This window comes from Myotis yumanensis, unplaced genomic scaffold (assembly GCF_028538775.1).
Source record: "Myotis yumanensis isolate MYYU_CA2020_CCGP unplaced genomic scaffold, mMyoYum1.0.hap1 SCAF_6, whole genome shotgun sequence".
NCBI lineage: Eukaryota > Metazoa > Chordata > Mammalia > Chiroptera > Vespertilionidae > Myotis > Myotis yumanensis.
Window position 1 is genome coordinate 54,715,816 of NW_027223757.1, and position 25,979 is coordinate 54,741,794.

Here is a 25,979-nt window from a genome sequence, read left to right on the forward strand (position 1 = left end):
TCCAACACCCATTTTTGATAAAAACTCTCAGCAAGGTGGAAATAGAAGGATCATACCTCAACATAATAAAAGCCATATATGACAAACCCACAGCCAACATCATACTCAATGGTCAAAAACTAACACCATTTCCCCTAAGAACAGGAACAAGACAGGGATGCCCACTCTCACCACTCCTGTTTGATATAGTGCTGAAAGTATTAGACATTGCAATTAGACAAGAAGAAGAAATTAAAGGCATCCAACTTGGAAAAGAAGAAGTAAAACTGTCCTTATTCGCAGATGACATGATATTATACATAAAAAACCCTAAAGACTCCATCAAAAAACTATTAGACTTAATAAATGAATTTGGCAATGTAGTAGGATACAAAATTAATGCCAAGAAACCTATGGCACTTCTATACACCAATAGTGAACTTACAGAAAGAGAGACTAAAAAAGCAATCCCATTTACCATCCCCCCCAAAAAAGTTAAAATTCCTAGGAATAAACTTAACTAAATAGGTAAAAGACCTCTACTCAGAAAACTACAGAATGTTGGAAAAAGAGATAGAGGAAGACATAAACAGATGGAAGAACATATCATGTCCATGGATTGGTAGAATCAACATCATTAAAATGTCCTTACTACCCAAAGCAATCTATAAATTCAACGCACTTCCCATTAAAATACCAACGGCATATTTCACAGACCTAGAACAAACTCTCCAAAAATTCATCTGGAATAAAAAAAAGACCCCAAATAGCTGCAGCAATCCTGAGAAAGAAGAACAAAGTAGGTGGGATCTCAATACCAGATATCAAGCTGTAATACAAAGCCACTGTTCTCAAAACTGCCTGGTACTTGCACAAGAACAGACATTTAGATCAATGGAATAGAATAGAGAGCCCAGAAATCGACTGGAACCAGTATGCTCAATTAATATTTGACAAAGGAGGCAAGAACATACAATGGAGTCAAGAAAGTCTCTTTAATAAATGGTGTTGGGAAAATTGGACAGATACATGCAAAAAAAATGAAACTAGACCACCAATTTACACCATACACAAAAATAAACTCAAAACGGATAAAGGACTTAAATGTAAGATGGGAAACCATAAAAATACTAGAGGAATCCAAAGGCAACAAAATCTCAGACATATACCGAAGCAATTTCTTCACTGATACATCTCCTAAGGCAATGGAAACTAAAGAGAAAATGAACAAATGGGACTACATCAAAATAAAAGCTTCTGCACAGCAAAAGAAACCAACAACAAAACAACAAGAAAGCCCACTGCATGGGAGAACATATTTGCCAATGTAATCACTGATAAGGGTATAATCTCCAACATTTATAGGGAACTCATACAACTTAACAAAAGGAAGATAAACAATCCAATCAAAAAATGGGCAAAGGACCTAAATAGACACTTTTCAAAAGAGGACATTCAGAAAGCCAAGAGACATATGAAAACATGCTCAAAGTCACTAATCATCTGAGAAATGCAAATCAAAACAATGATGAGGTACCATGTCACACCTGTCAGAATGGCTATCATCAACAAATCAACAAATGACAAGTGCTGGAGAGAATGTGGAGAAAAAGGAACACTCGTGCACTGCTGGTGGGAATGCAGACTGGTGCAGCCACTATGGAAGACAGTATGGAGTGTCCTCAAAAAGTTAAAAATGGGACTCCCATTTGACCCATTGATCCCACTGCTAGGCATATATCCCAAGAAAACAGAAACACCAATCAGAAAGGATATATGCACCCCTATGTTCATAGCAGCACAATTCACCATAGCTAAGATCTGGAAACAGCCTAAGTGTCCATCAGCAGATGAATGGATTAGAAAACTGTGGTACATCTACACAACAGAATACTATGCTGCTGTAAAAAAGAAGGAATTCTTACCATTTGCAACAGCATGGATGGAACTGGAGAGCATTATGCTAAGTGAAATAAGCCAGTCAATGAAAGAAAAATACCACAGGATCTCACTCATTTATGGATAATAAAGACCATTATAAACTGTTGAGCAAAAATAGATACAGGGGCAGAGCAGCATCGAACAGACTGTCAAACTACAGCGGGAGGGCTGGGGAGGGTTCGGGGGCAGGAAGTGGGGGTATGACATCAACTGAAGGACTTGTATGCATGCATATAAGCATAACCAATGGACATAAAACACTCGGGGGTAGGGGAGCCCTGGGGAAAGTCAAGGGGAGAGAGAAAAAAAAAGGAGACCTATGTAATACTCTTTGTAATACTTTAAGCAATAAAATAAAAAAAGAAAAAAAATACTCAACAATATAAACTGAAAAAAAAAGAGAGATGATAAGTTTTGTTGGAGTGACAGGGGCACGGTGTATGATGATGAGGGGTACATTTGTTTTTTGATGTATACATGTTGTGTGAGATTGTTTATTTGTCTAGGATGCACCTACATTGAGTTTGTATGAGAGATGGAAGGGTTGATGTTGGGAAAGGAATTGTGGATGGAGGATTGTGGGAGAGGGTTTCGCGTGCCAGCGGGGGTTGCTGGTGTGCCATGTTTGGCACGCGTGCTGGGGGTTGCCTAAGCATGATCCAGGGGTTCCCAAAGGTGTGGACGGAGTTGGCGAAGAAGGAATGACACAGAGGCAGCATTCAGTTGATCATCATAGCCAGGTTCTTCTTTTATTGTCCTATTACATCTGTTTTTATACCATTTGATCCTATAAGCATGCCTCTATAATCACATCATGGTATGTTTTGGGTAACCTTCTACAGTTCCTTGTTTCATTTCCATAGTTTCTCATCTGACCTTTACCAAAATTCCTGTCTCTATCTAGTTCTGTTGATTTTAATCTTGTCTAGGTTAATCTCTGCGTTCCATTATAAGGGCTATTACAAGGTCACTGCTCTACTGATGAGCTACAAGGAAGTGACTGAAGGAGATTATCCTACCCAGTAAAGGTTATGTCCTCCCAGCCTCGCTGCTTGCCTTCCCTGGGACTGCCCTGTGTCGGTGGATCTCCAGGGGTATAGGCTTTGGTGCTTTACCCCTGGAGATGTGGGCAGACTCCTGGAGATGTGGGCCCAACAAGTCCCAAATTTATTGCCAACAGTCTTAGTCCAAGTTCTTCATAAGTAGTACATGGTATTTCTGTAACACTAGGGGGTTTCACTGATTTATTCTCTTCCTAAATCCGGCTTCCGGCAAATTCCCCCATTTTTATTTTTAAATGACAGTGCGTGCAAATCAGCAGCCACCTCTCGGATTGGGTTGTTTAAGACTCCAGTGACTTTTGCTGGCACGCGGGGCCCTCTCTTGTGGTCTTCCATTTGCAGTTTTTTTCTTGGTATCAACTTTTTTATTTTTCGGTGCATCAACTTTTTTATTTTTCGGTTCAGTGTGGGTGCACCTTGGATAAATGGATAGTTTTATGTAGCATGTATGCATTAAAAAATAGATGTGTTTTTCATCATTATGTGCTGTGTTTTTGTCGCTCGAATTAATTTTATTATTTCTTTTTTCTTTTTTTTTTTCGCTTAAAGTATTACAAAGGGTATTACATAAGTGTCCTTTTTTCCCCCCCACCCCCAACAAACCCCCACCCTCCCCCACCCCCCAGTGTCTCACGTCCACCAGTTATGCTTATATGCATGCATACAAGTCCTTCGGTTGATCTCCCACTCCCCTCCCTCCTGCCCCACAACTCTCTCTGGCCTTCCCACTGCAGTTTGACAATCAGTTTGAGGCAGCTCTGCCTCTGCATCTATTATTGTTCAAAAGTTTGTAATGGTCTTTATTATCCATGAATGAGTGAGATCATGTGGTATTTTTCCTTCATTGACTGGCTTGTTTCACTTAGCATAATGCTCTCCAGTTCCATCCATGATGTTGCAAATGGTAGGAGTTCCTTCTTTTTAACAGCAGCATAGTATTCCATCGTGTAGATGTACCACAGTTCTCTAATCCATTCATCTACTGATGGGCACTTAGGCTGTTTCCAGATCTTAGCTATGGTGAATTGCGCTGCCATGAACATCTGGGTGCATATATCCCTTCTGATTGGTGTTTCTGGTTTCTTGGGATATATTCCTAGAAGTGGGATCACAGGGTCAAATGGGAGCTCCATTTCCAATTTTTTGAGGAACCTCCATACTGCCTTCCATAGTGGCTGCACCAGTCTGCATTCCCACCAGCAGTGCACAAGTGTTCCCCTTTCTCCACATCCTCTCCAGCACTTGTTGTTTGTTGATTTGTTGATGATGGCCATTCTGACAGGTGTGAGATGGTACCTCATTGTTGTTTTGATTTGCATCTCTCGGATGATCAGTGACTTTGAGCATGTTTTCATATGTCTCTTGGCTTTCTGAATGTCCTCTTTTGAAAGGTGTCTATTTAGATCCTTTGCCCATTTTTTGATTGGATTGTTTATCTTCTTTTTGTTAAGTTGTATGAGTTCCCTATAAATTTTGGAGATTAAGCCCTTATCAGATATGACGTTGGCAAATATGTTTTCCCACGAGGTGGGTTTTCTTGTTGTTTTGTTGATGGTTTCTTTTGCTGTGCAGAAGCTTTTTATTTTGATGTAGTCCCATTTGTTCAGTTTCTCTTTAGTTTCAACTGCCCTAGGAGCTGTATCAGTGAAGAAATTGCTTTGGCATATGTCTGAGATTTTGTTGCCTTTGTATTCTTCTAGAATTTTTATGGTTTCCTGTCGTACATTTAAGTCCTTTATCCATTTTGAGTTTATTCTTGTGTATGGTGTAAGTTGGTGGTCTAGTTTCATTTTCTTGCATATGTCTGTCCAATTTTCCCAACACCATTTATTGAAGAGACTATCTTGGCTCCATCGTATGTTCATGCCTCCTTTGTCAAAAATTAATTGAGCATATTGGTTCGGGCTAATTTCTGGACTCTCTAGTCTATTCCACTGATCTATATGTCTGTTCTTGTGCCAGTACCAGGCAGTTTTGAGAACAGTGGCTTTGTAATACAGCTTGATATCTGGCATTGAGATCCCACCTACTTTGTTCTTTCTCAGGATCGTTGCAGCTATTCGGGGTCTTTTTTTATTCCAGATGAATTTTTGGAGAGTTCGTTCTAGATCTTTGAAGAAGGCCATTGGTATTTTAATGGGAAGTGCGTTGAATGTATAGATTGCTTTGGGTAGTATGGACATTTTAATGATGTTGATTCTACCAATCCAAGAACATGGTATGTTCTTCCATCTGTTTATGTCTTCCTCTATCTCTTTTTTCAACGTCCTGTAGTTTTCTGAGTAGAGGTCTTTAACCTCTTTAGTTAAGTTTATTCCTAGGTATCTTAATTTTTTTGGTGCGATGGTAAATGGGATTGTTTTTCTGATCTCCCTTTCTGAAAGTTCACTATTGGTGTATAGAAATGCCTCAGATTTCTTGGGGTTAATTTTGTATCCTGCTACATTGCCAAATTCATGTATTAAGTCTAGTAGCTTTTTGATGGAGTCTCTAGGGTTTTGTATGTATAATATCATGTCATCTGCAAATAAGGACAGTTTTACTTCCTCTTTTCCAATTTGGATGCCTTTTATTTCTTCTTCTTGCCTAATTGCAATGGCTAATACTTCCAGTACTATGTTGAACAGGAGTGGTGAGAGTGGGCATCCCTGTCTTGTTCCTGTTCTTAGGGGAAATGGTGTTAGTTTTTGTCCATTGAGTATGATGTTGGCTGTGGGCCTGTCATATATGGCTTTTATTATGTTGAGGTATGATCCTTCTATTCCCACCTTTCTGAGAGTTTTTATCAAAAATGGGTGTTGGATTTTGTCGAATGCTTTTTCTGCATCAATTGATATGACCATGTGGTTTTTTTCTTTCAATTTGTTTATGTGATGTATCACATTTATTGATTTACGGATGTTGTACCATCCTTGCATCTCTGGGATAAATCCTACTTGGTCATGGTGTATGATCCTTCTGATGTACTGCTAGATCCGATTTGCTAAGATTTTGTTGAGGATTTTGGCATCTATGTTCATGAGGGATATTGGCCTGTAATTCTCTTTCATTGTGATGTCTTTACCTGGTTTTGGTATTAGGGTGATGCTGGCTTCATAGAATGAGCTTGGAAGCGTTCCTTCCTCTTGAATTTTTTGTAGTAGTCTGAGGAGGGTAGGTTTTAGTTCTTCCTTGAATGTTTGGTAGAACTCCCCTGTGAAGCCGTCTGGCCCTGGGCTTTTGTTTGCTGGAAGCTTTTTGATGACTGCTTCAATTTCTTCCATAGTTATTGGCCTATTGAGGTTTTTAGATTCTTCCTGATTGAGTTTTGGAATGTTGTATTTTTCTAGGAATTTGTCCATTTCCTCCAGGTTGTCTAGTTTGTTGGAGTAGAGTTGCCCGTAGTATTGTTTAACAATCATTTGTATTTCTGTGGGGTCTGTTGTTATTTCGCCTCTATCATTTCTGATTTGGTTTATTTGGGACCTCTCTCTTTGCTTCTTGGTGAGCCTGGCTAGGGGTTTGTCAATCTTGTTTATCCTTTCAAAGAACCAGCTCTTGGTTTCATTGATTTTATGTAGTGTTCTTTTGGTCTCTATTTCATTGATTTCTGCTCTAATCTTTATTATCTCCTTCCTTCTGCTCACTCTGGGGTTTTCTTGTTGCTCTCTTTCTAATTCTTTGAGTTGTAGAGTTAGATGATTGACTACCATTTTTTCTTGTTTTTTGAGATAGGCCTGTAGAGCTATAAACTTCCCTCTCAGGACTGCTTTCATTGTGTCCCAGAGGTTTTGGATTGTTGTGTTTTCATTGTCATTAGTGTCCAGGATGTTTTTGATTTCTTCTTTGATGTCATTGGTAACCCAATCAATATTTAATAACATGCTATTCAGCTTCCAAGTGTTTGAGTATTTTGGGTTGTTTTTATTGTAGTTTATTTCTAACATTATGCCATCGTGGTCTGCGAAGAAGCTTTTTATGATTTCAATCTTCTTGAATTTGTGGAGACTTTGCTTGTGACCCAATATGTGGTCTATTTTTGATTATGTCCCATGAGCACCTGAGAGGAATGTATATTCCGCAGATGTGGGGTGAAGTGTTCTGAAGATGTCAATTAAGTCCATCTGATCTAGTGAGTCATTTAGGATTGCTGTTTCTTTGCTGAGTTTTTGTCTAGCGGATTTATCCAGTGATGTCAGTGGTGTATTAAAGTCCCCTACTATGATTGTATTGTTGTCGATCTCTCCCCTGATATCTTCCAGAAGTTTTCTTATGTATGTGGGTGCTCCTGCATTGGGTGCATATATGTTTACCAGGGTTATATCTTCTTGTTGTATTGATCCCTTTAGTATTATGAAGTGGCCTTCCTTATCTCTGGTTATGGCCTTCACTTTGAGATGTATTTTGTCAGATATAAGTATGGCTACCCCAGCTTTCTTTTCCTTTCCATTTGCGTGAAAGGTATTTTTCCATCCCTTCACTTTCAGTCTGTGTGAGTCCCTTCTAATGAGGTGGGTCTCTTGTAGACAGCAGATGTATGGGTCATGTTTTTTTATCCATTCAGCCACTCGATGTCTTTTGGTTGGAGCATTTAGTCCATTTACATTTAAAGTTATTATTGAAAGGTACTTGTTTGTAGCCATTTCTTTTTTTGTGTGTGTGTGGCTGTTTTCTTTCTGAGCTTGATATTTCTTCTTTTTACACCAGTCCCTTTAGCATTTCTTGCATGGCTGGCTTGGTGGTGATAAACTCCCTTAGCCCTTTTTTGTCTGTGAAGCTTCTTATTTCCCCTTCAATTTTGAATGATAGCCTTGCTGGATAGAGTATTCTTGGATTCAGTCCTTTGCTTTGCATCACTTTGTAGATTTCCGTCCATTCTTTTCTGGCCTGATGTGTTTCTGTTGAGAAATCATTTGCTAATCTAATGGGAGCTCCCTTGTATGTTACTTTCCGTCTCTCTCTTGCAGCCTGTAAGATTCTCTCTTTATCCTGAACATTTGCCATGGTAATTATGATGTGTCTTGGTGTGGGTCTTTTCGGGTTCACCTTGTTTGGGACTCTCTGGGCTTGTGTGACTTTTTTCTTCCCCACCTCAGGGAAGTTTTCTGATATTATTTCTTCGAATAGGTTTTCTAATCCATGTTCATCTTTCTGTTGTTCTGGCACCCCTATTATTCGTATGTTGTTTCGTTTCATGTTGTCCCAAAGCTCCCTTAGGCTCTCCTCCTGTCTTTTAATTTTTTTCTCCATTTGCCGTACAGTTTGAGTGTGTTTTGCTTCCTTGTATTCTAATTCACTAATTCGGTCCTCCGCTTCTCCCAGTCTACTGTTGATACTTTCAATGGAGTTTTTTATTGAAGCTATGTCACTCTTCATTTCTTCTTGGGACTTACTTAAGTTGTTGATTTTTTCATCTGTTTCTTCTAGCTTCTTGCATAAGTAGTTGAGTTTTTCATCTGTTTCTTCTTGCTTCTTGAACATCTGGTGCATGTACTCTAGGAACCTTATTCTGAATTCTTTTTCCGTCATGTTGCATATCTCTGTCTCACTTAGCTGCTTTTCTGGCGAGTCCTCCTTTTCTTTCCTTTGGGGGTTTCTTTGCCTACCCATGTTTGATCTCGCTGACATATGTAGATGTTGAGATGTTCAGTGGCTGCTCCCTGGGTGGCAGGGTCTCCTTGGGTTGTGGTTGCTGCTCAGACGGTTGCGGTAGCAGCTGCTTTCCAGTTGGCAGCAGCTCCTCTGGTGGGTGTTGTTCACAGCTGTGTTGGCTCTTCTGGCTGGTGGGGGGAGGCTTCACGTACAGCTGCTGTTCCACAGACAGAGGGTGTGGTGATCAGGAGGCTGTGGTGATCGGGAGGCTGCGGTGATCAGGGGGCTGCTGTTGCTTGGATCTGCTGCGTTGATTTAAAGGCACAAAATACAACAGAGCAAGGCACAACGTACCAGGCATTGAACACAAGTATATTCACAATATTAATAACCCCAAATAAAGGTGACCACCCGAATTAAGAGAATTAAGGGATAAGGGAGAAAGAAGAGAAGAAGATAAAAGAGAGAACAGAAAAGAAAAATAAGAAAAAAACAAACAAAAAAGGAGTGCAAAAATAGAATTGGGAAAAAAGAGGGTGGAAAAAAAGAGAGCGAAAAAAGAGAATGAAGTAGAAGCGGGGAAGAGACTATTGGTATGAGGAGCAAACTCCAATAGAACTGCCACTAATCTCAACAAATTCCAGCAACAGATCCCTGGAGATGAATGCAAACTACAAACCACCAATAATATCCAGAGGGGTAAGGGAAAACAGAAGCACAAAAGTAACCGGGGTGGGGTGGGGGAGGGAAGGGAAAAACCAGCAGAAAAAAAAAAAAAAAGAAAAAGAAAAAGAAAAAGAAAAAGAAAAACAACCTCACAACCAGTCCTAAAAAAGAAGAAAAAACACAAAACAAAACAAACAAACAAAAAAACAAAACAAAAAAAAAGCCCAATATATTCAACAATCAAAAAAACAATAGAAAGATAAGAGAGAAAAAAATGTTTGGAAAGTGAAGAAGGTTAAAGAATAGGTGTATAAGGATTTAGAGCAGTAGATTGGAAATAGGATATATAAGTAGGGTGGAATTAGACAGGGGGTAAAAAGAGGGAATTGGGAAAGTCTGGAGCAGGAATAGGGTAAGAGAAACAGGACACCAAAAGGGGAAAAGTAAGGAAGAGGGTTTTAGCAAAGAGGTGAAATTGAGATAGGGAAAATTAATGCTAAAGGAACGATGAAAATAGAATGGAGAACACTAATCCCAAAAAAAAAATAAAGAGAAAATAAAATGGCACTTTAAAAAATGGTAAAATGGTAGCAGTAATAATACTGGTTAAAAATAAAAATGTGGTAATTGAAAGGGTAAAATCAGGTGATGGAAAAAGAAGAAAAAGAGAAAAAAAAATTGGTTTCTTAGTAAAAAGGTGAAAAAATTAAAAAGAAAAAGAAAAAGAAAAAATTTGCAGTAGTGATGGTCTTTTGGTTCTTCTACTCTTCAGCCTGGTTCGCCTTAGTCCTGCCAGGTATTTAGGAGAGTGTTGAATTTGCCTGCATTACACTGTTCCTCCGTGTTGTAAATCACAGTCCTGATTTTAAAGCAGGCCGTATTTGTGATCCAGTCTGCCTTAATTTGTATTCCCCTAAGAGTCAGTTTGTGGCTCAGCCTCTGGGTGGCAGTGTTTTTGGGTTGGCCTCTGAGGCTATACAGCTTCTCTATCCTTTTTTAATCCTTACCCTGCTCTGTGTTGTTGGTGGGACTGAAAATCCCTCTATAGGCCAGACCCTGGTAACTCCCAGGGACTAATCAGCTTGTTTTAATCCTTTATCTCATACAGGGTGGAATCTGGGTGTGGCTGTGCTCCTTGCCTGGGGGGGCTGGGGGGAGGAATTCCACCCTCTGGAGGAATGGCTGCCCCAGTCCTGGGCCCAGGGGGGTCTCAGCACTCAATTCGCTGCCACCTCCTCCGGCTCCCCCTCTTTCCTCAGCCTCTCCCCAGATTCCCCTCGTCTGCACCTTCACCCTCTCTTCAGCACAGGTGAGTGTCTGTATCCGAACTGTCCTATGAGCAGGGTTCAGTGAAAACAAAGAAACAGACAAACGCCGGCCGGCCGCGGAAACGCTCCTCTCTTACCGGTCTGGGAAACGCTCCTCTCTTACCAGCACTGCATGGTCTGGGAAACGCTCCTCTCTTATGGGCACTGCATGGTCTGATCAGTTCCTCAGGATGCCCCCTTTAGTCTCAGTTCTCCGCAATCACAAAATCCAAATCTCAAATCTCCTGGCGCCAGCAAACCCGCGGAACTCCTTACCCTGGTCAGGGTCTGTGTCTGTCCCAAGAGACGCGGCTGTCTGCCATGCGGTCTCCCTCCAACCCTCTGGGCTCAGGTCTGGCAAACTTTCCTGCCCAGATCCCTGGTTTTTAACCTTTCCAGGGGAGGTCTGCCCTTCCCGGCTGCAAACCGTCTCACCAGCTGAGTAAATTTGCCAATTCGGGGTGGGTGTTATTAGTTTCAGCTGCTTACTCCGTTTGCTCCGGGACAAGACCTGGGACGCGTCTGCCTATATCGCCGCCATCTTGCTTCTCCTCAATTTTATTATTTCTTCAAGGTTCTTCACACATGTACACCTTAAAAGATACAGTGGGGACTTGACTTACGAGTGTCCCGACTAACGAGTTTTTTGAGATACCAGCTGTCTCTCGGCTGATATTTTGCTTTGAGTTGACAGAGTAATTTGAGTTAACGAGCTCCTTAACGAGCTCGGTCTCGGAACGAATTAAACTCATAAGTCAAGGCCCCACTGTATCAAGTAGGAGTAACAGGTTCTCAGAAAATTAGGGTTAGCACGTAGAAGAATTTTGAGTCAGAGATTTTGCTGGTTTTGGCACACACTCACAAAAAAGTTGCCCAACCCTGCTCTAGGAAGTGGCAGCCAATGGTTTCTATTGAATGGTTTAATCCTCTCATTCAACTGACGAATCAGGCGCCGCCCCCAAGTATTTAAAACTTGGGTCCCAGCTCGGGATTCTCTACTTCAGAGCCGACTTCGGTACCAGCCAGACGAGTCGGAAGGAGAAGGTGGTTGCTGTGAAGACACCCTGGGGGCGGCCTACCCACATCACCAGGTGCAGCACGATACTGAGACTCCACGGTCGCCTGTCTGGGAACTCCAGACGCACCAGCAAGACCGGGCGTGTAAGCTGGCGTGGACTGCATATCCGAGCATGCACCACACGCGCCGCCTGGGCTCGCGCAACCATTAGATAACTCCTGCCCTCGAAGTGCTTTTCGCGACTGTGCAAGAGTCAAGAGTTCCCGGACCGAGAACTACAACTTCCGGCTTGCTTACTAACTGCGGTGGCGCTATTGAAAAAGCCTCAGCGAGGAGGTGCTTGGCTACATCCCTCTGTTCCAGTTCCGCTCCCTCAGAACAGAGGCCAGACGGGGGCGCAGCCTTAGGCCTGAGCCAAGATGCCATCTGGGAAACCAACCCCTATGGACTCGCTCTCTTCCTGCCTCGCGCAGCTGACGGCGGCGGCCAGGGAGGGTCTAGGTGGGACAAAGGACTCAGCTATCAACGAGACACCCTTGGGCCGTGCGCTCTTGGCTCTCCGCACGCGCCATGTCAAGGCAGCGGGAGGAATCGAGCGCTTCCGGGCACGCGGCGGGCTCCTCCCCCTTCTGGCGCTGCTGCCACGAGCTTCGGTGGCGGCAGCGGGCCCCGCCCCTTTGGCAGGCCCTGGCCCTTCGGCTGGCCCCGCCCCCTCCTCTGCCTCCTTGTCGACCCTGGACGTGGCGCTTAGCATCCTAGCCGACTGCTGTACCCAAAGGGCGTGCCGGACTGAAGTGCGCAGACTCGGAGGCATTCTGTCTTTGGTGACTGTTCTGGAATGTGTGAAGACAGATAGCATCCAGAACCGAGCGGCCCGTGCTCTGGGCAACTTAGCCATGGAAGCTGAGAGCTGTGCGGACATCCATTCTGCTGGTGCTGTTCCCCTCCTCATTGAGAGCCTGACGGCCCGCCAGGACTCACCTTGCTTGCAGAGCGTGATTCGCGCCCTCGGCAACCTGGCGGACTCCCCCCAGCACCGCCTGGCCCTGGCACAGCAGGGAGCAGTGCGCCCACTGGCTGAGCTTCTGGCTGCTGCCCCGCACCCTGCGCTGATCTTGGCCCTAGTCCGTGCCCTCCTAGAGCTGAGTCGAGGCTGCTCCCGTGCCTGTGCTGAGCAGTTAAGTCTGGGTGGAGGACTAGGCCCACTGGTCAGTCTAGCCTCCCATCCCAGAAGGACAGTGCGAGAGTCAACTATCCTGATCCTTGCCAACCTGTGTGCCCAGGGCCTGGTACGGCCTGCCCTGGGCAATGCTGGTGGTGTGGAGGTGCTGCTGGGTGAGCTCCAGCAACGCCGAGGTCCTGGTGGGGCGAGCCCAGCCTCCCAGCAGCCCCTGGTGCAGGCTGTGTGCCTACTTTGCCAGGAGGCCATCAACCGAGCCCGGCTGCGGGATGCGGGTGGTTTGGAGCTGCTGATGGGACTCTTGCGGGATCCTCATGCCAGCGCCTGGCACCCTTGTGTCGTGGCTGCCCTTGAGCGCTTCCTCTATGATCCAGGGGCCCTGGGCCAACTGCAGGCTCTGGGGCTTGCACCTCTCTTGGCCGGGCAGCTGTGTGGCGAGCTTGGTGATGAGGAAGAAGAGGGAAAAGAAGCTGTTTCCTGGGACTTTCCTGAGGAGGGGACCCCTGAGCAGGTAGAAGCCAGAAGCTTCCAAAGCCTCAGGTCGTGGCTGATATCCGAGGGCTACGCCGCAGGCCCGGAAGACATCTCTCTGGACCAGTCTCCAGAGCGCTGTCCACGGCCTCCTCCACAGCCTGCGCCCCCTGAGCAGGCCCAGGCAGCCAGTCCTGCCCGGGGCCCAGCCTTGGTGCAGACGCCTCGAGGCCACAGCCCTGCCACCGAGAAGTCTTGGGGCCGCGAGGTGCCAGCGCTGCTGCTGCTTTCACACTTCTCCCAGGCGCCAGACCCGAGCGGGGCGCTGGTGACAGGCCCGGTCCTGGGCGGCCTGCTGGCCTACGTGACGAGGGCGCCAGGCCCACTGAGCCCGAGCGCACTGAACATCCTGGCGCGCCTCACCTGCAACCCTGCCTGCCTCGAGGCCTTCGTGTGCAGCTATGGTGCCGCGCTGCTGCGAGCCTGGCTGGTGCTGGGTGTCGCCCCGGACGACTGGCCCACGCTGCGTGCTCGGTCCCCCGGTCAGCGCAGCGAGCACCGGGAGCTGGGTGAAATGCTGCTGCAGAACCTGACGGTGCAGGCGGAGTCGCCCTTCGGAGTGGGGGTCCTCACTCACCTGCTGCTCTCCGGGAGTCCTGAGGGCCGTGTGGCCTGTGCGCTGACCTTGCCCTTCATTTGTCGGAAGCCCTCTCTGTGGCGCCGGCTACTTCTGGACCAGGGTGGCCTCCGACTCCTCCTCTCGGCGCTGACGCAGCCAGCCCCGCACCCACTCTTCCTCTTCTTTGCTGCAGACTCCCTTTCCTGCCTCCACAGCCTGGTGTCTCCCACTGTGAGCCCAGCCCCGCCACCTGCTAGCCCCTTGGACCTAGACCTGCCCTCCCCTTGCCACTATGAACCTCTGTTGGGCCCGGCTCCCAGCCCAGCCCCGGATCTGCACTTCCTCCTGGACTCAGGCCTCCGGCTCCCCGCCCGGCGAGCCACCTCATCTACTGCCTCCCCTTTCTTCCGGGCCCTGCTAGCTGGCAGCTTTGCTGAAGCCCAGATGGATGTGGTACCTCTTCCATACCTATCACCCAGCGCAGCCTGGCCTATCATGCATCACCTGCATGGCTGCCGGGGCTGTGGAGCAACCCTGGGGCCCATTCCCCCGCCAGGCCAGCCCCTGCTGGGCTCAGAGGTGGAGGAGGCACTGGAGGCTGCTGACCGTTTCCTGCTGCGTGGGCTGGAGGAGGAACTGGAAGAGGCTGTGGGCCGTATCCACCTGGGATCCCAAGGTGGCCCAGAGTCAGTGGGTGAGGTATTCCGCCTGGGCCGGCCTCGGCTGTCTGCCCACTGTGCACGCTGGATCCTGGGGCCGGGGCAGTGCCCACGGAAGCGGGCTCTGGCCTTAGTGGGGCTGTTGGAGGCAGCAGGGGAGGAAGCAGGTCCCCTGACTGAGGCTTTGATGGCTGTGGTGATGGGAGTTTAAGTGGGGAGCAGGGGTCCCAGCCTAGACTCTTGATATCCCCTGGGAGGGGACCCAAGAATGAATTGGCAAGAAGAAGGCCTCCCTTGGATTTGGCACAGGGAGGAGGCTAAGCAGGAGTCACCACTGAGGATCAAGGAGAGGATGGAACTGGGCCCCAGGACAATGGGCTGCAGACTCAGGAGTGAGAAGCCGAGACGGAGGCCTGGGCATGGGGACTGCGAGATGGAGAAGAGCCCCGCCTTCTGGGGTTGGGATTAAAACTTTGGAGTTGGATATTCAACTACACCATCGAGAACTACCTATGGCACCATGATTCTTATTATATTTTTTATGAATTACAGTTTAAAACAAGGATTATACCCTATTCTACCCTTGTTACTCTTGTTTTAAGCATTTACTCCGTCTACAACAGCATTGTATACCTCCATTCCACATCCAAAAATGTGTGCACTGTAAGAAGTAAACATTTAATAAAAATGACAGCCCTGTCAAAAAGAGGAGAAAGTTCAAGAACCTTCTGTACTAAACACAATTTGCAATGTTTTGTTATTTTTTTTCTGTGTTTAGAATGCTGAAATATTTTTGAAATTAAATAAAAAGTGTTACATTTAAATAAAAAAGTTATTGCTATTACTTAATAGATTCATTGGTTATTCATACTAATCTGAAACCACCGATATCCCTGTGAAATGCTGTTGGGTCTTTTGGAGGATGGCCTTAGTATGGCAGTGACAACTCAGGGAACTGGAAATAAGCCAACGGTCATAAATCACAAAGCCTTTTACAATTCAAACATGATGGGAACTATATGCCATTTTGGGGGTGATCTGAAAAGCACATGCTTTGGAGTCATTTTGATGGATTAAGTATTTTCCCTGAATCATCTAGTTTAGAAGATTAAAACTTGATTATAAAATACCCAAATGTTTTTAGATGTAGAAATAGTTGAGCATAAATCAAATACTACAGGTTCATGAGAAAATAATCAAGAAACCAAGTGATGTGGTATTCTTTTAGGTCTGATATTGGAACTAAGAAACATTACAATAGTTTATTGTTCATAGAATAATATATTCTTGCAGAATTGTTTTGGAATGCAGGCACTACCCAGAGTTGATTGGTGCTTGGCAACACACCAAAATAATCCCAATGATGAAGGAAAGTTATGAGAATGTAAACTTTCCCCCCAATACCTTATGTCTCATTGACTTCAAATCCAGATAGAAGTGGTTTTATAACTTTTCTATGATTGGAAGGCACTCCAGGATAGAAGCTCTCTGTCAGAAAAAGTTACCAGATTGTCCAGATCAGTGAGGCTTAACTTTTAGGATCACAGATCCCTTTAAACAAATTTTGTGGAAACACTTAAGATCTCCATCTATATATATAAAAGTCATTCAACCAGTAGCTGTGATGTGCACTGACCACCAGGGGGCAGATACTCAATACACAGGCATGGAAACATGGAACACTGATGAATCTCAGAGGGAAGAGGGGAAGGGAGATGGTAGGAAGAGATTAACCAAAGATCTTATATGCATACTAGAGGCCTGGTGCATGGATTCATGCACCAATGGGGTCCCTCAGCCTGGCCTGTGGGAATCGGGCTGAAACTGGCTCTTTGACATCCCCTGATAGGTCCCGGATTGTGAGAGGGTGCAGGCCCGGCTGAGGGACCCCACCGGTGCACGAATCCATGCACCAGGCCTCTCATAATAGGATGGAGAAGAGCCCAGCCTTCTGGGGTTGGGATTAAAACTTTGGAGTTGGATATTCAACTACACCATTGAGAACTATCTATGGCACCATGATTCTTATTATATTTTTTTTAACCCCAAATGGCTAGAAGGTGCCATTATAGGTTCTTGGTAGTTATAACCAATCCCAGTGGGACTTGTGATGTGATGGAAGAAATCCTAACTCTTGTACCCTAGCAGTTCTTTCTCCTATTCTCTTCAACAGCTGCTCCTTAAGGTATTATTATTTTCCATAATTTTTCCATTGAAATAAGATATGTCTCCTTATGATTACGTTTTTATTAATTATCATGCCACTTAGATGGGTTAGTAAGGATGAATATTTCTTTGTTCTCCATTTGTGGATGAGAAAATTATTGGCTAGAGCAATTAAGTGGTTTAGTCAAGGAGGGGAAGAACAGAATTAAATCCCATGTACCTAGAGTTCGAGTCTCTAGATCCCAACCTCCTTGCTGAGGTCAAATTAGGACACGATTTGTCATGGTTTCTGGAGACCACAGAGACTCCAGGGGATCTAGTCTTCTCCCTTCCCATGTGGACCAGCCAGTGAGAAAGTAGCAGCATCATATGGCCCTGTTAGCTATCGAAGACCAACCTCTTTCCCGTTGCCTTTTAAGGAGTACTTGGTGTTTTCTTTCTTTATAAGCTTCAATTAGGTTTTGGTTATGGGGGGCTTATTAGAATAATTTTATTGATGCTTTAACACATTTTCTTAGCTGGAAGCTAGTTTAGGAGCCAGTTTGAGAAGCTTGTAAATCAGAACTGCAAGGATTGGTCTTTCCCTAACAAATTCTGACTGATTGGCTTCCTAACATTACATTAATTTTTGTCATTTTCCTGGTAGACTTTTCTTCCCTGACAAATCCAAGCCCTGTTATCTTGAAGAAGAAGAATAAATTGGAAAATAGAACATATGGAAAATAATTGTTTGCAGCACAGCCTTTTAAAGTCTTCAAGCCCTGAGGCATAGTCTAAGTGCATGAGGGTGCCCTGATCCACTGTCAGACATCTAGTACCTTGAGGGCAGGGAATGCGCCAGGATGTGCAAGAGCTCTCACGGTCAGGACAGCATGGCCTGCAGGAGTGGGGTGCTTCACCCTCCCTTCCCAGGTCTGGAGACCCATGATGTAATTTTTCTTAAGTAAGTTATTTATTTTAGAATAGTTTTAGATTTACAGAATAATTACCAAGGTAGTGCAAAGAGTTCTCATATATTTCACACCCAGTTATTCCTTTTCTTCATATATTACACTTGTGATCATTAATGGTCCAAGACTGATACTGTATTATTATTTTTTAAAACATATTTTATTGATTTTTTACAGAAAGGGAGAGGGATAGAGAGTTAGAAACATTGATGAGAGAGAAACATCGATCAGCTGCCTCCTGCACACCCCCTACTGGGGATGTGCCCGCAACCAAGGTACATGCCCTTGACTGGAATCGAACCTGGCACTGACCCTTCAGTCCGCAGGCTGACGCTCTATCCACTGAGCCAAACTGGTCAGGGCTGATACAGTATTATTAATATTAACTAAAATCCACAGTTATTTAAATTTCCTTCGTTTTCCCCTAATGTCCCTTTTCTGTTCCAAGATCCCACCCAGGATACCACATTACATTGGCTCATCATGTCTGTCTCCTTAGGCTCCTCTTGGCTATGGCAGCTTTTCAGACTTTCCTTGTTTTCTATGACCTGGACAGTTTTGAGGAGTACTAATGAGATATTCTGTAGAATGTTCCTCAGCTGGGATGTGTTCCTCATGATTAGATTGGGGTTGTGCGTTTTGGAGAGGGAGACCGCAGAAGTAAAGTGCCATCCTTATCATGTCATATCGAGGCTACTTATAACCAGCATCACTGTTGATGTGACCTTGATCACCTACCTGGCTGAGGTCATGTTTGTCAGGTTTCTCCACTAGAAAGTCACTTTTATTCCCTTTTCTGTGGTATACTCTCTGGAAGGAAGTCATTCTGTGCAGCCCACACTTAAGTGGAAAATTGATTCTATATCTCCTTGAGAGTAGAATATCTATACAAATTATTTGGAATTCCTCTGCATGGGATATTGGATTTGTCTTTTCTTTCCCAATTATTTATATATTCAGTCATATACCAGTAAGGACTTATGGATATTTACTTTTTACTTTGAGTAATCCTATCTAATAAAAGACAAAAAGGGTAATTAACCATACCTCTGCTACACTTCCCATTGGCTAATCAGCGAGATATACAAATTAACTGCTAACATAGATGGTGGCTGGCAGCCATGCAGTTGAAGCGAGCAGGAGGCTTGCTTGCTCCAGTGATGGAGGAAGCCAAGCTTTCCCTCCTGCCATGGCCCGGCTCTGAGCTCCACTCTAAGTAACAATGTTGCAATTATAGAAGCTAAACAAACCCCAGATACCTGCTTTCAGCCAGCTGCAGCCTCAGAGCTGGGAGTGCCAGTGACAGCAATAGAGTTTCAATTATAGAAGGTAAATAAATCCCAGAATAATAATTTAAAAAAAAAGAATAAAAAGGAGAGGCCGGGAGCTTCAGTTGCAGGCCAGCCTGAAAATGGCCCTCAGCCACTCACTCAGACTGGCCAGGCACCCCAGTGGGGACCTCCACCCTGAAGGGGTGTGGCCAGCCTGAAAACAGCCATCAGCCCCTCACCCAGGCTGGCCAGGCACCCAAGCAGGACCCCCACTTTGATCCGGGACACCCTTCAGGGCAAACCAGCCAGCCCCCACCCGTGCACCAGGCCTCTATCCTATATAGTAAAAGGGTAATATGCAAACTGACCCTAACAGAACGACTGGGAATGACTGGTCACTATGACACACACTGACCACCAGGGAGCAGATGCTCAATGCAGGAGCTGCCCTCTGGTGGTCAGTGTGCTCCCACATGGGGGAGCTCTGCTCAGCCACAAGTCAGGCTGACGGCTTCCGGTACAGCGTTGGTGGTGGGAGCCTCTCCTGCCTCCTCAGCAGTGCTAAGGATGTCCAACTTCAGCTTAGGTCTGCTCCCCACTGGCAAGTGGACATCCCCCAAGGGCTGCCGGGCTGCCAGAGGGATGTCTGATTGCCAGCTTAGGCCCAATCCCCCGGGGAGCAGGCCTAAGCTAGCAGGTGGTCATCCCCTGAAGGGTCCCAGACTGCGAGAGGGCACAGGTCAGGCTGAGGGACCGCCCCCCACCACGAGTGCACAAATTTTTTTTAAATATATATTTTTTAATTTTTTCCAGAGAGGAAGGGAGAGGGATAGAGAGTTAGAAACATCGATGAGAGAGAAACATCGATCAGCTGCCTCTTGCACACCCGCTCCTGGGGATGTGCCCGCAACCAAGGTACATGCCCTTGACCGGAATCGAGCCTGGGACCCTTCAGTCCACAGGCCGACGCTCTATCCACTGAGCCAAACCGGTTAGGGCCCGAGTGCACAAATTTTTGTGCACCGGGCCTCTAGTAATCTAATAATACTTTATCGTTGTTGTTTTTTTTTTCTTAATTTTTTTCCAGCTTTGGTCACTGGGGGCTCTTTCAGTTGGTTCCTATATTCCTTCAACATAGCCTCATTATTATGGATTAATTTTTTTGAGCCTTTCCTTACTTTCTAGCACTACAAGATGTTCCAGGCTCATATTGCACATTTCCTGCCCCAGTCTTGGATTCAGCCATTTCTCCAAAGGTCCTGGGTTCCTTTTACTAGAGAATGATATTAGAAAGGAGGATCTGGGTGCTAGGTATGCTAGTTGCTTCTACCAAGTCATTGTTTCTAGGCTTTGTCAGCTGGAGGAGCAGGAATATATATGTCTGTGTAAACCAACTCATGTATATAGACATACCTATAGATATTACTATAGGTAACCATCTATAGCTATAATAAGCTAAACATGAGTTTACACTGATGTCTCTAACTCTAGAGACTGGAGACTTAATTTTTACATATGCTAGTGGGTTGTCTGGTTTACTCTGAAAAGTTTTCACCTTCTCCTAGTTTTAACCCAGAGACTGCTGGGGAAGCAGACAGCCAAGAAGGAATCAGGAGAACTGTGGATGCTCAAAGCCAACATGGGAAACAACAGTGGAAGGAAGATAGAGGTCACCACAGCTGGTAGAGATAGAAGAAATATCAACTTGAACAGCATCACTTTCTGTGTGTCCCTGGTGTGTGGGCAACAGTTTTATCATTCTCAGTGTAGCCACATAGACAGAAATGCCAAAAAAAAAAAGGGTAATGACTACCACAGATTAGGACAGTTTAGAAGTCTGGGGTCCCTTAGAGAAACAATCTGCTATGCCTGAAACTTGGCAGGCACCACTGATCAGGACAGTGGCCCTGGTCACCAAGAAAAGATGTGACATGTTCACTCTGTTTATCATGGCTAGAGGCATGTAATACATTTTAGCAGCATTCCCACTAAAATAGTTAAAAATTGTTTTGGTGCTTAAAGCACTGTTAGGTTTAAGTTTGCTTCTTTAGAATTTACATTTGTTATGTGCCCAGATTGCTAACTCCAAGGCTTCCCACTGAGATTTCTTAGAAGCCCTAATTTTGTAAAAAAAATAAAATAAAATAAAAAAATAAGCTGCTTAAAAGGGGATTTGAATTTAATGAATTTCTGAACAAGGTCCTCTGAAGTCCCCTTAAGCTGCTGTGTTACCCTGACAGGCTTTGCCTTGGCCCTTGGCCCATGGCAGCCAGAACTCCCCTGTTCCCAGGCCTGGGGAAGTCTGTTGCTCATTGAAGCCCAAGGAAGCAGCTTCCAGCCAGGCAGTGGGTCTGAATACCTTGCACCCCAAAGGTTTCTTCAGGGATCAGAGCAGTGTGTCGTCCACCTCAGCCGCTTAGTCCCCTGCCCTCCTCTCTTTCTAAACAGTCAGGTTTGGGGGCAACAATACTGAGAGGCTGAGGGAGAACACAGGACAGGTGCTGTCTTTACTTCTTTCTCCTTCTCCTCCCCCTCCTCCCTGACCCTTCTTCCTTCTATCCCTCTCTCACTTGTTCAACAATATGCTGGCAGCCTTACCAGGTGCGGGCACAGTGCTGGCCCTGAGCACAAAGCAGCTGCCAAAGGAGGCGTGGCTTCTGATATCTCTGAAAACAGACATTACACCACATGCTCAGTTACTCAGTGATTCAATAGCAGTGTGTTAGGTGCTGGCAGAGTGGGATTGCGCCTCTTTGGTGGAGGTGGGATGAGCCTTCCTAGCTGGTAGAGGTCTGAGGGGTTTGGGTGCTCACTTCTCATTGCTACAGCTGACATTCCGGAGCACTCATCGGTCAGGGCCTGTTCCGAGCCCTTTGCTTGTGCTGTCCCATCTCGTCCATATCACACCTACTATTCTTATCCTCATTTTACAGATGAGGATCCTGAGATTCAAAAAGGCTAAGTCACTTGCCCAAGGACACGGACGAGTTGAGCGAATGTGTCAGGAGTTGCCCCTGAGGTCAATCTGGATCCAGAACCTGTGCTTATTACCACATAGTAAGTACCCTGCCTGCCTCCTTGTTTGGCTGGTTTCACATAGTGAAAGTGGAGCAAGTGATCAAATAATGAGTAAAGGTGTTCTCATGATCAACAGTAAAATCATTGCTCCACTCATTTCACCAGCACAGTATTTAAAAGGATGACCGAAGATTTCTCTTTATGAACCCCACAGGTGAACAATGGTCCTTGTCTGGGCCTTTCAAGAATGGGTTTGAATGAAGCAGTCTTGCCTGTCCTAGCCACTCACAGTTACTGTGCCACAGAGAATGTTCATTGAATATATGTGACAATGCTTGTATTTTGATTAATTCCATTTCCTTAAGACCTTTGAATCCTCCTCTCCATCCCCACTGTCACTGCCTTTTCTTTTTTCCTGACTCATTATCTCTTCTTTAGACCATTGCAATGGAATCTTAGTTGGTTTTTCTGCTTACCTCTTTTCAATCTATTTTCTATCTATTGCTTCTGCTTAAAACCCGTTAGTGAATCCCCATTGTTGATGGAATAGAAACCAGCATAGCTATTCATGGCCTGCTAAGACTGCTCTTCCTCCCTCCTCCGTTTCATGTCCACCATACTTTGTTCTTCAACCCCCACCCCTATTACCTAGCCATTCTCCGAAGGACTCCATTGAATACTCACCTTCAACATTTCACCTGTTGACCCTCTGCCTTTGCTGTTAACCTGATTAATCTTTTACCCACTCATCAGTTCATGGCTCTGGTGCTTCCTGCTTTCTCCTTCGTTGCTCATCTCTTCCTCTGTGGACTGTTGAATGTAGAACATACCTCTATTATTGTATTCATCACAATGCTTTGCAGCAGTCAGCAAACTTTTTCTGTAAAGGGCCAGAGAGTCAATATGTTTGGCTTTGCGTCAAAGACCCTGTGGTCAGATCTGAGGTTGTAATTGGACAACTGCCATAGACACCATATAAACAAATGGGTGTGTCTTTGTTCCTATAAATGTTACAGATAGTACAGGCAGTGGCTGGATTTACCTCACGGGCTGTAGTTTGCTGACCCCTGCTGTATTCAAATCAAGTAGTTTACTTGTCCCTTTTCTCACTAGCCTGAGTTCCCTAAAGGAGAGAGTTGGTCTTATTCATCTTTCTATTTCTCAGTATCTAATCTGGGCCTGACACATAATAGCTGCTTAATAATAAGTGCTGAACAAATAAATATGCTAATGAATTAATATCAAGTTGGGAACTAAGCATTTAATGCATCAAAAAGAACCTTGACTGAGTGAATCATGATGAAAATAGAAACAAATCAAATCTGCAAGGTGGAGAATACATCTATCTCTTTTGTACATGTCAGAAGACTCAGGATAGCACCTGTGATATGATCTGGATCAGTATAATTAGAAAGCTTTGCTCCTTCCACTTATTGTCAGGCTGCCAAGATTGAAAGAAGCCCGAGTCCTTGGCTGAGTGGGACCAGTTCTCCCGAATCTAAGTCTCTAAATAAACAGTGTTAAAGCCCAGGAGGAATGTTATTAAATGTAGATTCTGCTTCATATCTACAACTTTCTATAGAGGAATTCTTAGTTGCCGGAAGCCGGTCCACCCTTGCTGCTTGACACAGTCACTGCAGGGAAGAAACATCTGCACAGCTTATGTTTCAAGGGACCTGTCGTACATGGCATATGTTTGCTCCCCTCTTAGCGCTATGTGTATTTAACAGGACCACCTCCCAGAGAAAGGTTGTTTCCCCAGGTGAGGATTTTTCCCTGGAGTTAGGGATTAACAGGACTAAGGAAGGGAATAAAACCCCTTAACTAAGTGCCAGGTGGGTAGTTAATCACTTTAACTACGAACAATCACACTTAAGCTACATAATATTTACTTAGGATAATCTCCTTCAGTTACTTCCTTGTAGTTTAACAGAACAATAGAGTAGTGACCTTGGAATGGAGATAACAAATGCCCTAACCTTTGGAATAGAATGGATAGGATTAAAATCAACTGGTATAAATACAGATGTAGCAGGACAATAGGGAACCTGGCTATGCTGATCAACTGAACGCTGCCTCTGTGTCATTCCTTCTTTGCTGATTCCGTCCACACCTTTGGGAACCCCTGGACCTGTTGGGGCTGGACCCCAAAACTTAGTCACTGATGGGGTTTGCTCAAGGAAACCTTAGGGTTAGGTAAAAAAAAAATCAGCCTTTGCAATTTAGGATTGGAAGCTTGTATACCCTAGGATTTACTGACACTACAAGGGCTGGTCAGGCCTTAGTAATTCAGCCTAAGGGTCTTTGTGGATGATCAATGTCATGTGGTGGGAAAATTTATAGGCTTTCTAAGTAAGATCTGCTTTCTAAGTCAACTACATGGAAAATTCACTTACTTTGTGCATCCCATTCTTTGACAAAGCCAGATAATGGAGAAATTGGTAAGCTACCTAAGGAAAGCCAGTCACCACATATCAGGTGTTTAAGATATGTTTTTTAAAAGAACTTTCGGAGAAACCAAGATGGCGGCATAGGTAAACACGGGAGTTTGCTGCCTCGAACAACCACTTCAAAAATACAACTAAAAGACGGAATGGACATCATCCAGAACCACAGGAAAGCTGGCTGAGTGGATGTTCTACAACTAGGAGGAAAGAGAAAAGCATACCGAGGCTCAGAGGAGGCGCAGTGCTGAAGTAAAATACTAAGGTTCGGAGTGCATGTGGAGCGGGCTGGAGGCTGAGGGCGCGGTTGTTTTCAATCGGGAGGGAGTCTCAGGCTCTGAGCTCCAGTTCCGGGCGAGTCTCTAAGGACCCAGACTCATACGGGAGAAGCGGGACTGTCTGGCATCGCTCAGAACCCTAGGGCAGCTTTCTCTCCATGGGGCTTGCAGCGACTACTGGGACACTGAGAAGCAGAGCCTCTGAGGGCAAGACTGAGAGCAGCCATAATTGCTAATCCCGCCCTGTTGATCCCGTGGGACCCGCCCCGCCCAAGCCCTGCAGGGAGGCTTTTGCTGGATAGCCTCAGGCAAAGGCTAGATTAGCACCTCCCTAGAGATCCAGGAGCCAGGAAGCCCAGAGGTCAGAGTGGGACCATCCAGCTTTAAGCTCCGTGGAACCATAAAAGACACACTCAGGAGGCAGACTCAGTGAGCACCAAAGCCCCATCAAAGCAAGTCTAGCCCCAGAGGGGTGTCTCCAGCACAGAAGCTCTCCCACCGCAGACACAGATGATTCTCACAGCCAATTGACCTGGAGGTCAATTCCTCACAGTGATAACTACAACAATCAAGGCTTAACCACAACAAGACTGTGCACAAAGCCCACAAGGGGGTGCACCAAGAGTGTCTACCTTAGGTAATTGGGACACTTAGCACAGAAAGGCACTCTATCGACACAGCGAAGCATAAAAAAATGCCGAGACAAAGAAACAGGACACAAACGACAGAATTGGAGGAAAGCAAACTGTTGGATATAGAGTTCAAAACCACACTTTTAAGGTCTTTAAAGAACTGTTTAGAAGCCCTCGAAAAGACTGGTAAGACCGCCGATAAATGTAGTGAGATCCTCAAGAAATCTAATGAGACCCTCGATGTTGTGATAAAGGACCAACTAGAAATTAAGCATACACTGACTGAAATAAAGAATATTATACAGACTCCCAACAGCAGACCAGAGGGTCGCAAGGATCAAGTCAAAGATTTGAAATACGAAGAAGCAAAAAACACCCAACCAGAAAAGCAAAATGAAAAAAGAATCCGAAAATATGAAGATAGTGTAAGGAGCCTCTGGGACAGCTTCAAGCGTACCAACATCCGAATTATAGGGGTGCCAGAAGATGAGAGAGAGCAAGATATTGAAAACCTATTTGAAGAAATAATGACAGAAAACTTCCCCTACCTGGTGAAAGGAATAGACTTCCAAGTCCAGGAAGCGCAGAGAACCCCAAACAAAAGGAATCCAAAGAGGACCACACCAAGACACATCATAATTAAAATGCCAAGAGCAAAAGACAAAGAGAGAATCCTAAAAGCAGCAAGAGAAAGAAAATCAGTTACCTACAAGGGAGTACCCATACGACTGTCAGCTGATTTCTCAAC

General features: G+C 45.0%; 1 pseudogene; it reads left to right on the plus strand.

Moving 5' to 3' along the window:
- Positions 1–11,962: 11,962 nt before the first annotated feature.
- Positions 11,963–14,683, plus strand: LOC139013130 (armadillo repeat-containing protein 5 pseudogene; annotated as a pseudogene).
- The last annotated feature ends 11,296 nt before the right edge of the window (positions 14,684–25,979 follow it).